Genomic DNA, 9,812 nt, shown 5'->3' on the forward strand with positions numbered 1-9,812 from the left:
TGCTTCGGGTTATGAGCTCTGCTAACCCGGAAGTAGATGCTCCTGGTTGCGACCTCTGCCCCGGGATGCAAGCGGAAGTCACGTGCCAGCAGCGCAGCAGCAGCGGGAGACGCCATTAGCGAAAGTGCGCCTCATGTTACAAGCAGTTTCAGCTTAAGAACGGAACTCCGGAACGAATTAAGTTCGTAACCGGAGGTACCACTGTAGTATCTCCCCTGCCTGTAACATTACATGATATGGTGTAAGCAGTAAAAACCAGGGGCAAGGAAGGGTGGTAGTAATTGCCAAGGGATGCATGGCTCAAATGTCAAGAGGTGCAGGAGACTGGATGAGTCATCTAGGATCATATGTGCTCTGTACTCAAGAGGTCTCTTGAATTGCAACACAGATTTACGGTAATTTATTAGTATTTTGTCAGCCTCTGTCTTGAGAGACAACATCGTTTGGGTCTGGGGGTGAAGCCAAACTGCTGTGCCAACAGCAGCACTCAAGTGATCTCCCCAGGGCGCAAGCCTGGGCAGTGTGTATGGAGGCCCTGGGCTGCCCAGGTGACAAGACTCCACTCTCGGCCTCACGGATGTGGTCCAAAGGAAAGCAGAGCAATACGTTTGGTACCAACTTGGCTGCAGGAGCTGCCAGAAGGAGGCGTACAAGAGGCAATCCAACTGTCTTAGGGACTCCACTCCAGATCTGTGTTGGGTTTACTGCTTAGCTTTTTCTTCTCCCAAAGATATCCCACAAGGCAGCAGAGATTTAGGATCAGAGTTTTCCTTCTCCTAGATGGGCTACCTTCCCATCTACCTTCAGACCAGGCACATTTTCAGTCTTGTCTAGAGATGCCAAGGGTTAACCTGGCTAATAATAATAATAATAATAATTTATTATTCATACCCCGCCCATCTGGCTGGGTCCCCCTAGCCACTCTGGGCTGGGCGGCTTCCAACAGAATATTAAAATACAATAACCTATTAAGCATTAAAAGCTTCCCTAAACAGGGCTGCCTTCAGATGTCTTCTAAAAGTCTGCTAGTTGTTTTTCTCTTTGACATCTGGTGGGAGGGCGTTCCACAGGGCGGGTGCCACTACCGAGAAGACCCTCTGCCTGGTTCCCTGTAGCTTTGCTTCTCACAGTGAGGGAACCGCCAGAAGGCCCTCAGCACTGCACCTCAGTGTCCGGGCAGAACGATGGGGGTGGAGATGCTCCTTCAGGTATACTGGAGCGAGGCCGTTTAGGGCTTTTAAGGTCAGCACCAACACTTTGAATTGTGCTCGGAAACGTACATGCAAGGTGGATGCTCTTCCACAGAATAATGACCCTTTCCTATTTCATGGTGTGCTGTTTTGAAGCGCTTAATGGGGAAATTACGGCATACTAACTGCACAAAATAAGGCATTCTCTTTTTTCAAAAGCTGTCTGAATGGGCTCCTTGGTGTGCCCTTCAGATAATCTATTTCAGTGAAAGCACCTCACAATATTTGATCGTTGGCTGTATTGCCTTGCTGAATCTGTCACTTGTAGCTGAACAGCCCTACAGCTGTACGGTGTGTCGTAAACTTTATTTTTAGGGATCTAGTAAAGATTTTTGTCCGGTCTCAGGCCTTTGGGGAGGGATCATTGCTGGAGAGTCATAATCCCAAGTTAAACCATATAATTTCTCCCACCCCCTAAATTAGCACTCACAAAAACGCAAGGGAGATTCAGTTTCAAAAGGGGTGGGCCGGGCTTCCTATAGCCCTGCTTGTCCTTGGTTCATCTCGCGTAGAGCAAATCTCCGGCCGGGAAGGCTGTGGAAGTATTGAACTGTTGTCTGGAGTCATTGATGGGCAGGATGTAGGCGAACAAAGTGAAACTCAATCTGGACAAGGCAGAAGTGCTTTTGGTCAGGAAATGACCCCATGATGGGGAGTCAGCTTGTTCTGGATCGGGTTTCTCTCCTCTTTGATAATGCAACGTGGGACCGCTCCTGGACCCAGCTTTGCTCCTGAATGTTCAGACAGAAACTCTGGTTAGGAACACTTTTGATGCCACCTGCTGCACTTGTTTCTGGAGAAAAATGACCCTGGACCCAATCAAACATGCCTTAGCACAGACAAAGTGTCCCTATTTTCCAGGGATGTCTCTAATTTAGAGAAGCCATCCCAGTTTCTGATCTGATCCTGGAATATCCCATTTCCCCTTAGGACGTCCCTATTTTCATTGGAGAAATGTTGGAGGGTATGGAGTTATCACAAGCTGTCTGAAGGCGATCCTGTATAGGAGAGGTTTTTTAAAAAAATGTTTAATGTTTTACTATGTTTTTATCTATGTTGGAAGCTGCCCAGAGTGACTGGGGCAACCCAGAAAGATGTGTGAGGTTTAAATAGTAGAATTATCATTATGGAAAGGGACGTCCCTATTTTCATCAGAGAAATGTTGGAGGGTATGTTAGCTTAGTGTAGCCTTGATAACTTCAGCTAGCACAAAAGGCTTCCAGGAGAACTCTGACCAGTGCTAAATGTGTTGTTTTGCATTGAGGTGCCTATATTGCATTTGCAGGTAACATCAAATTTGGCTGGCCTCAGTATGGAACATTTTATTTGACTTTTTAAACACTTGGTCCATTTTGAGAAGCATGCTAAAATGCAAAAATGGTAGCATAAAGATAATAGAATAGACCCGATAGAAATCATAGAATCTTAGAGTTGGAAGGGAACATGAGGGTTTTCTAGTCCAACCGACTGGAATACAGGAATCTTTTGCCCAATGTGGGGCTCCAGCGCATGATACTGAGATTAGAGTCTTATGCTCTACTGTCTCTCAGACTGTAGTATCCTCAACGTTGGTGAATTCTCATTCAGATTGTAAAATTCTGCATTTATTGAAATGGTTGTTCCAAATTCTTCCACCCACTATAATTTGGGTTGCAAACAGTTGTGCATAACGCTGCCACGTGGAGGTTGTATATCTACTGTTAAGTTGTGGGTGAACATATCAGACGACACAGCGATTCTTCAAACAGCTCTTGTTTATTCATTGGCCAGAACATAACTGAACTGAAGGGTTCAGCCAGCTTGCTTATATAGAGCTCCACTAGAACGTAACAGTAACCATTTTCTGTAACTATCCAATCACTGAACGTCACTTTCGATCCCTTATTTGCATATGTGGACCTGAGTGAAAACTATCTACAGTATCCCCCTGCTGGCCCAGGGTGAGAACTTCAGTACATAACATCTACTGTCTTTTAAAACACTGGTGTCTGTAGTAAAGGTCCTGTTAAAACAATGTATGCTAACTATTGGTGGGATCCCAAAAGGTTGTGCTCACTGTCCTGTTGGTTTGTTTTCGATTATCATTCCCAGAACCCTTAAACTGCTCTCAACATTCTAGATGTTTAAAATGGAGCTCTGTCATTAGGTACAAAAGATTTTGAAAAGGGCAAATTGTGCTTGCTTTTCTGTCTCTTCCCAATGTCTTCATAAAAAAAATATTGGGCTAGATCTTAAACTGTTTCTTGAACACAACGGACCTGAAAGGGTTGTCGGAGGCTACAACAAAAGCTCCTTTGAAGAGTAAGATTTCAGTGGAAAAAATGTTGCCTGAACATCTGTCATATACCGTAATTGGTCTTCAGCTGGTGGGCTGTTGCCACAGCACTGCTGCCAACATCTTCTTTTCCTAGTTATTTCTGCTTCTCTCAACTTTCTGCTGTCAGGAGAAGAAGCAGGATGCAAATAAAAAGACAACTTATGGTGTGTATATTTTGTGCATGTATCATAAAATGGGTGTCACCAGAAGTGGTCTCAGATGGAAGGTTAGGGTTAACCCAGTTTCAGAAAAGTTGAAGACTATTGTCCTGTACAATGTATCATGTCATTTTCTTTTTTTATATATATATAATTTTTTATTAATTTCCACAAAAAGAATACATAACACATCACATTTCCACTTTAACAAATTTTCACTTTTGGACTTCCTTCAGCCTCTCTGACAATCATCCAGATTTAATTTTTAAGTACACATTTCTTAAATTCACTATTGCCTTTCGGAAAACCGTTTAAAACCTATTTTTCTTTTTTGCAACATTTCTTTGATTTTTACAGAGCTTCTTTAAATGCCACTAACGTTATTTCTCTATCACTTATACCTTCCCAATAGTCCACCAACTTTCTCCAGTCCTCGATAAACTTTTGGTCTCATAGATATCTGATCTTCCCTGTCAATTTGTCCAGTTCTGCATAGTCCATCAGCTTTATTCTCCACTCCTCTAATGTTGGCACTTGTTCTTGTTTCCAATTCTGGGCCAGTAGGATTCTCACCGCTGTTACTGCATATTCAAAAAGTTTGCAATCCTTTCTATTTATTTCATTTCCTATAATTCCTAAAAGAAAAGCCTCTGGTTTCTTAACAAATGTATATTTCAACATTTTCTTCAGTTCATTATAAATCAATTCCCAGAAGCTCTTCACTTTTTTACATTCCCACCACATATGATAAAAAGTACCATCCTTTTCTTTACATTTCCAACATTTCTTACATGTTTTATACATTTTTGCAAGTTTTACCGTTGTAATGTACCATCTATACATCATTTTCATAATATTCTCTTTTAACACTGTACATGCAGTAAATTTCATATTTTCATTCCATAATTTAATCCAATCATCCATTTGTATATTATATCAATGTATCATGTCATTTTCATCGGGAGCAGATTTCGCATCATTGAATGACCCCCACTGCTTCTCTCTGATGCAAAACAAACCTATTCTGGACAGTTAATGCAGTAGAAATCATTATTGCATTGTTTGGAGATATTTTTCTTTTTTTGGGGGGGAGTTCAGTTTATGAAAGAAGAAGAATTTAATGTCCGTGATGAAGATGTATCACAAGTGCTAGAACATGAGAAAACAAGGATTTTGACCACAGAACTAATAGGCAAATAGAGAGGTGAGTGGATTTTGGAATTAATATTATATCTTTATATCCTGCCTTTCCCCCCAGAACCAGGACTGAATAAAACACTGGAAATGTTATTATTAGTTCTGAAAATGGTTTTTAAGGATATATTTTTCCTAAACAGCTTGAGGTGGATTTTTTTTTTTAACAATCAAATGGTATATAACTTTTAGAAAATGAATAATAAATAAACAATATTGACACACTTTAAGAAAACAAGTGGCTTTCTTTTAGATTGGGTCATACTTGGCCCAAGATAGAAATCTTGAAAATCTATCATTTAAAATTTATTGTCAAAGCATTAAACTTTCCAAGCATGTTGGTTACACCCTCAAACCCTTTCTGAAGAACGTTCCAATCAACTGTCAACCTGCCCCCTCCCCCAATACGTGCCCTAATTGGGTCATTAGTCTGGAAAATGCTGAATATCTGTCACAAGTGCAGCTGTCTATAGCATAAATGGAACCTGAAGTGACTTAGTTCCACGTTATTAGGTGTTTATTTGAGAGAATGGATGACAACTGCGGTGGCTGAGATAATTTAAGCTGTCTTGTATGCTTATTGTAGCTGCGGTTAATCACATTATTACAGATGGCTGCTTTAATGGCCCATTTAGGTGCCACAGCGCTGGCACAGCAGTGCACAGGGTCAGCTGGAAGAATCCCAATGCCTGCACACAAAGACGCCTCGTCCCCTTCCACAAGCACTTTGTCAGGAGCTCAGCCTACACTTGAGTAGGACCCTGGCAGAGACACATGCCCGACTGGCATGTTCTCTCCCTCCTGGTTGATCGTTCAGGAGCTTCATTAGCTTTCTTAGGGATCCGCAGAGCCTTCGCAGTTGCGCAACAGACCTCAGCAACTCAGCATTTTGGCTAATCTACTTTATTTACATATAAACACACACGGAGCACTGCAACATGGCTCCCTCTCTCTCTAGCCTCAGACAGCAAAGAGAAAGAACAAAGGACAATAGTCCCACTTCACGGAACACAGTAACACAAACATCCTGTTTCACTCACTTCTCACTTTGTGGAGTCAAAACATATACCGTCATGTGATAGACAACAATCCCATGACTGTAACCATGGAGCAGGAATTCTAACACACTTGCCAGCCTTTCACCGTTCCCTTTTGCGTGCTGAGGTCCCCAGGACACCCCTACCCCAATAACTCACACATCACACTTAATTTTTGTTTAAGGTTTTTGGCATAATTTTGGCCACAACTTTATTATCATACAAGATGATAATGAATGTGAGTGGTTGCTTAGGCATTGGTTATGACTAGCTGTCCCCCCCGCCTTGGGGGACAGCACTGACTCCCGTGAGTCAGTGTGGAGGAACAAGATCAGGGATAACTGGAGCTGCGACACAGACCCTCAGCTACTCCCCGCATGCTCCTTGGAGCTTACACGGCCCGCACCCTGCTGCAAGGGTTTGGACAAGGGGATGGTAAGCCCCAGAATTCCTTTAACGGAATTCCCGTGCAGCAGCAGCATTGGAGGGGTAGGCACAGCCAATCCACACCCCTCCACCAACCAATTTAACCAATGCCTAACCACCAACCTTACAAGTTGTGACGATTTGCTACGCAGTAGGCAAAACCCAATTGGCACGCACTAATCAGCCAAAAGGAAAAATTCCTACCGGGCCCCCGCACCAATGCGAATGACCCCATGACAGGCATAGCAAGGTCAGAGTGAAGCCCAATCAAGGGAGGGCGGGCGGGCGATCCGGTGTCCACAGCGAAAGAGAAAGGAAAGAGCAGTGGACCTTACTTAAATAACCTCTGGTCCCACCCCTAAATTGGCAACATCAAAGTTGCCCCAGTAACTCCAACCTCCAATCTGATTCAAGTCTCTTGAATCTATCCTGCCTGACAACTATGGGGTGTCTTGTTTGGCCCCATCCGCAACCCGTGCTCTCCTTTAATGAGAACATGCTTTCCAAGAATCGTGGTTGTGCCGCACTGTCTCAAGGTGGTTCACAGAATAAAATCAAAATATAAAACCACAAAATACATATTGAAAACAAAAGTAACAACAAGCCAATAACTCCCCCTCAAAAAACCCCCACATTTTAAAAAGGCATAGGAAAGGCATAGGGAAACTAGGAGGGTCTGAGAGACATCCCTCAAACATGCTAAACTGGGATGTGTTGAGGTTGTGGCCACCCATTCAGAATTCAGTTTAAATTATGAAATGGAGAGCTGCCCTCTCTGCTGTTTATGCACTGGGGGAGAGAGGCATCATGTCTAATAAGCATGCCTTCAGAAATCTCTGGAGCTGCCTTTTGATTAGAAATGAGTGCCATTTAGGCCTTCACACTAGTTACAGGCATACAGCTGTCTGTAATGAATGTTATCAAGAACTTGATTAATAATGGAACGTATTCTTTGCAGCTGCAAGAATAAATAACACTCATGAGACTCTTCAGTGTTCTTAACAGTAGGTTCTCTGTTTACAGCATAAGTAATTTTTCATATCTGTCAGCCAGCTCTGAAATCTAAATGGTAAAGTCAGCTCTTGGGGGACCTGTTGACTAGCGATTACTCTGGAGGGGCTCCAGCTCCATCTGCAATCCGTGGTCTGCATTCATCTATGCTATGTGAGCTTTCTTGCCGATCCTCACTTAATACAAAGGTGGCAAGAAGCCTCTACAATTACTTTAAATAAGAAATTGTCCTGTTTAAAACATTGAAATAGACACAGGTGATTACTCACCTACATAGTTAGCTATGAAAAGCCTCTGTCAATAAAATTAATCAGTGTTAATCAATAAAATTATCTGTGCTACAGGCAAATGGGCAGCAAGCCATTATGCCATCTGCTGTATCAATATGGATGTTATTCCTCTGCCTTGAAAAGTAAATGTGTGTACACTCCTCCTCCTCCTCCTCCTCCTCCTCTTCTTCTTCTTCTTCTTCTTCTTCTTCTTCTTCTTCTTCTTCTTCATATACCACACTACACAATGTCCGTAGGTCTAAGGGTGCTTCACAGAATAAAATCAAAATATAAAACTACAAAATACATATTGAAAATAAAAGTAACAACCCAATAACTCCCCCTCAAAAAACCCCCACGTTTTAAAAGGGCATAGGATATCAATCAAATCAACCAAAGGCCTGGTTAAAAAGGAATGTTTTTGCCTGGCACCTAAAGGTGTATAATGAAGGTGCCAGGCAAACTTCCCTGGAGAGAGCATTTCACAGATGGGGAGCCACTGCAGAGAAGGCCCTGTTCTCGTGTTGTCACCCTCTGGACCTCTCGAGGAGGAGGCACACGAAGGAGGGCCTCAGAAGATGATCTCAGGTAGGTTCATATGTAAAGAGGCGGTCCTTGAGGTACTGCAGTCCTGAGCCGCTTAAGGCTTTATAGGTCAAAACCAGCACTTTAAATTGGGCCCGGAAACTCATTGGTAGCCAGTGCAGTCAAACCAGGATTGGTGTAATATGCTCAAACTGTCTTGCTTTGGTGAGCAACCTGGCCGCTGAATTCTGCACAAGCTGAAATTTCTGAACTGTCTTTAGAGGCAGCCCTACGTATAATGCATTGCAGTAATCTAACCTTGACAGGCTATGTCATGTGACAAAGGTATTTGAGAGCAGAAGCAGTAAAGGAGTCTAGAAATGTTGTGAAATGCTGAAAAGCTGCAGAATCATTCAGCATGCTGAATCGCTGTGACTCATCTTGAGGAGGACTCATTCCTTGTGTTAAGTATTGTATCTGCTTGCAGGCAGACTCATTCTCAATGTCTGTGTCTGTGAGAATGTTTTGGAGCCTGTGCTCTGTGGAAACTCTGTGTATGCTCTGAAGCTAGTTTAATCTTCTGTTCACTATGCTATTACAGTGGTGCCCCGCAAGACGAATGCCTCGCAAGACGGAAAACTCGCTAGACGAAAGAGTTTTCTGTTTTGGAGGTGCTTCGCAAAACGAATTTCCTATGGGCTTGCTTCGCAAGATGAAAATGTCTTGCGAGTTCCTGCGGGTTTTTTCCCCTTCCCCCCCCTTTTTCTAAGCCGCTTATCCGCTTATCCGATAAGCCGCTAAAAGCCGCTAAAAGCGCTAATCCGATAAGCCGTCAATGGGCTTGCTTCGCAAGACGAAAAAACTGCTAGACGAAGAGACTCGCGGAACGGATTCTTTTCGTCTTGCGAGGCACCACTGTATTTGCAAACAAGTTTATTTTAACTCAGTAAAGCTTTTGTTCTTTTACTGAAGAAGACTCTGCGTTATTAATTTACCCTGCGCGTCAGGCTATCCCTGTCCAAATAGGGGGGCATAACTTGGCCACCAGCTGAAGCTGATGGAAGGCACTCTGGGCCACTGAGGCCACCTGAGCCTCGAGCGACAACAAAGGATCCAGAAGTACCCCCAAGCTATGAACCTGCTTCTTCAGAGGAAGTGTAACCCAATCAAGAGCAGGCAATCTCCCACCCACTTGGTCTAGGGAACCACCCACTAATCTGATTCAATTGTAGTAGGCTGGTTCATTCATAGCCACAGTGACTTGGGTGAAATAAGTCCTGCCACCACTGTCAGGCAAGCTAAAGCAATGCTATGACCAAATATTTCCCCAAATATTTCCTCAGTTGAATGATGACCATGCAGGAAGAGGGGGGAAATATTCCTGTTTGGTGGGGTGGGAAATAATAGTAAGGAGATGGGCTTCTCTTGTAAGCTAATGCTCTTTTTTGGCTCCTCCCATTCTGTGACTCTAGGCACATCTGCACATTGATTTATTTTGAGCTGGTTTAACAACTGGCACATTTCTCCCTTAAGAACAGCCAAACTGTTGTCAAATTAGAATACTGAGAAATCTCCAGCAGATTCCTAACTTCAGAGTAAGCTCTTTGGATGAATCCATGATAGTA

This window comes from Podarcis erhardii (genome assembly GCF_964252035.2).
Source record: "Podarcis erhardii genome assembly, chromosome: 11".
In the NCBI taxonomy this organism is placed as follows: domain Eukaryota; kingdom Metazoa; phylum Chordata; class Lepidosauria; order Squamata; family Lacertidae; genus Podarcis; species Podarcis erhardii.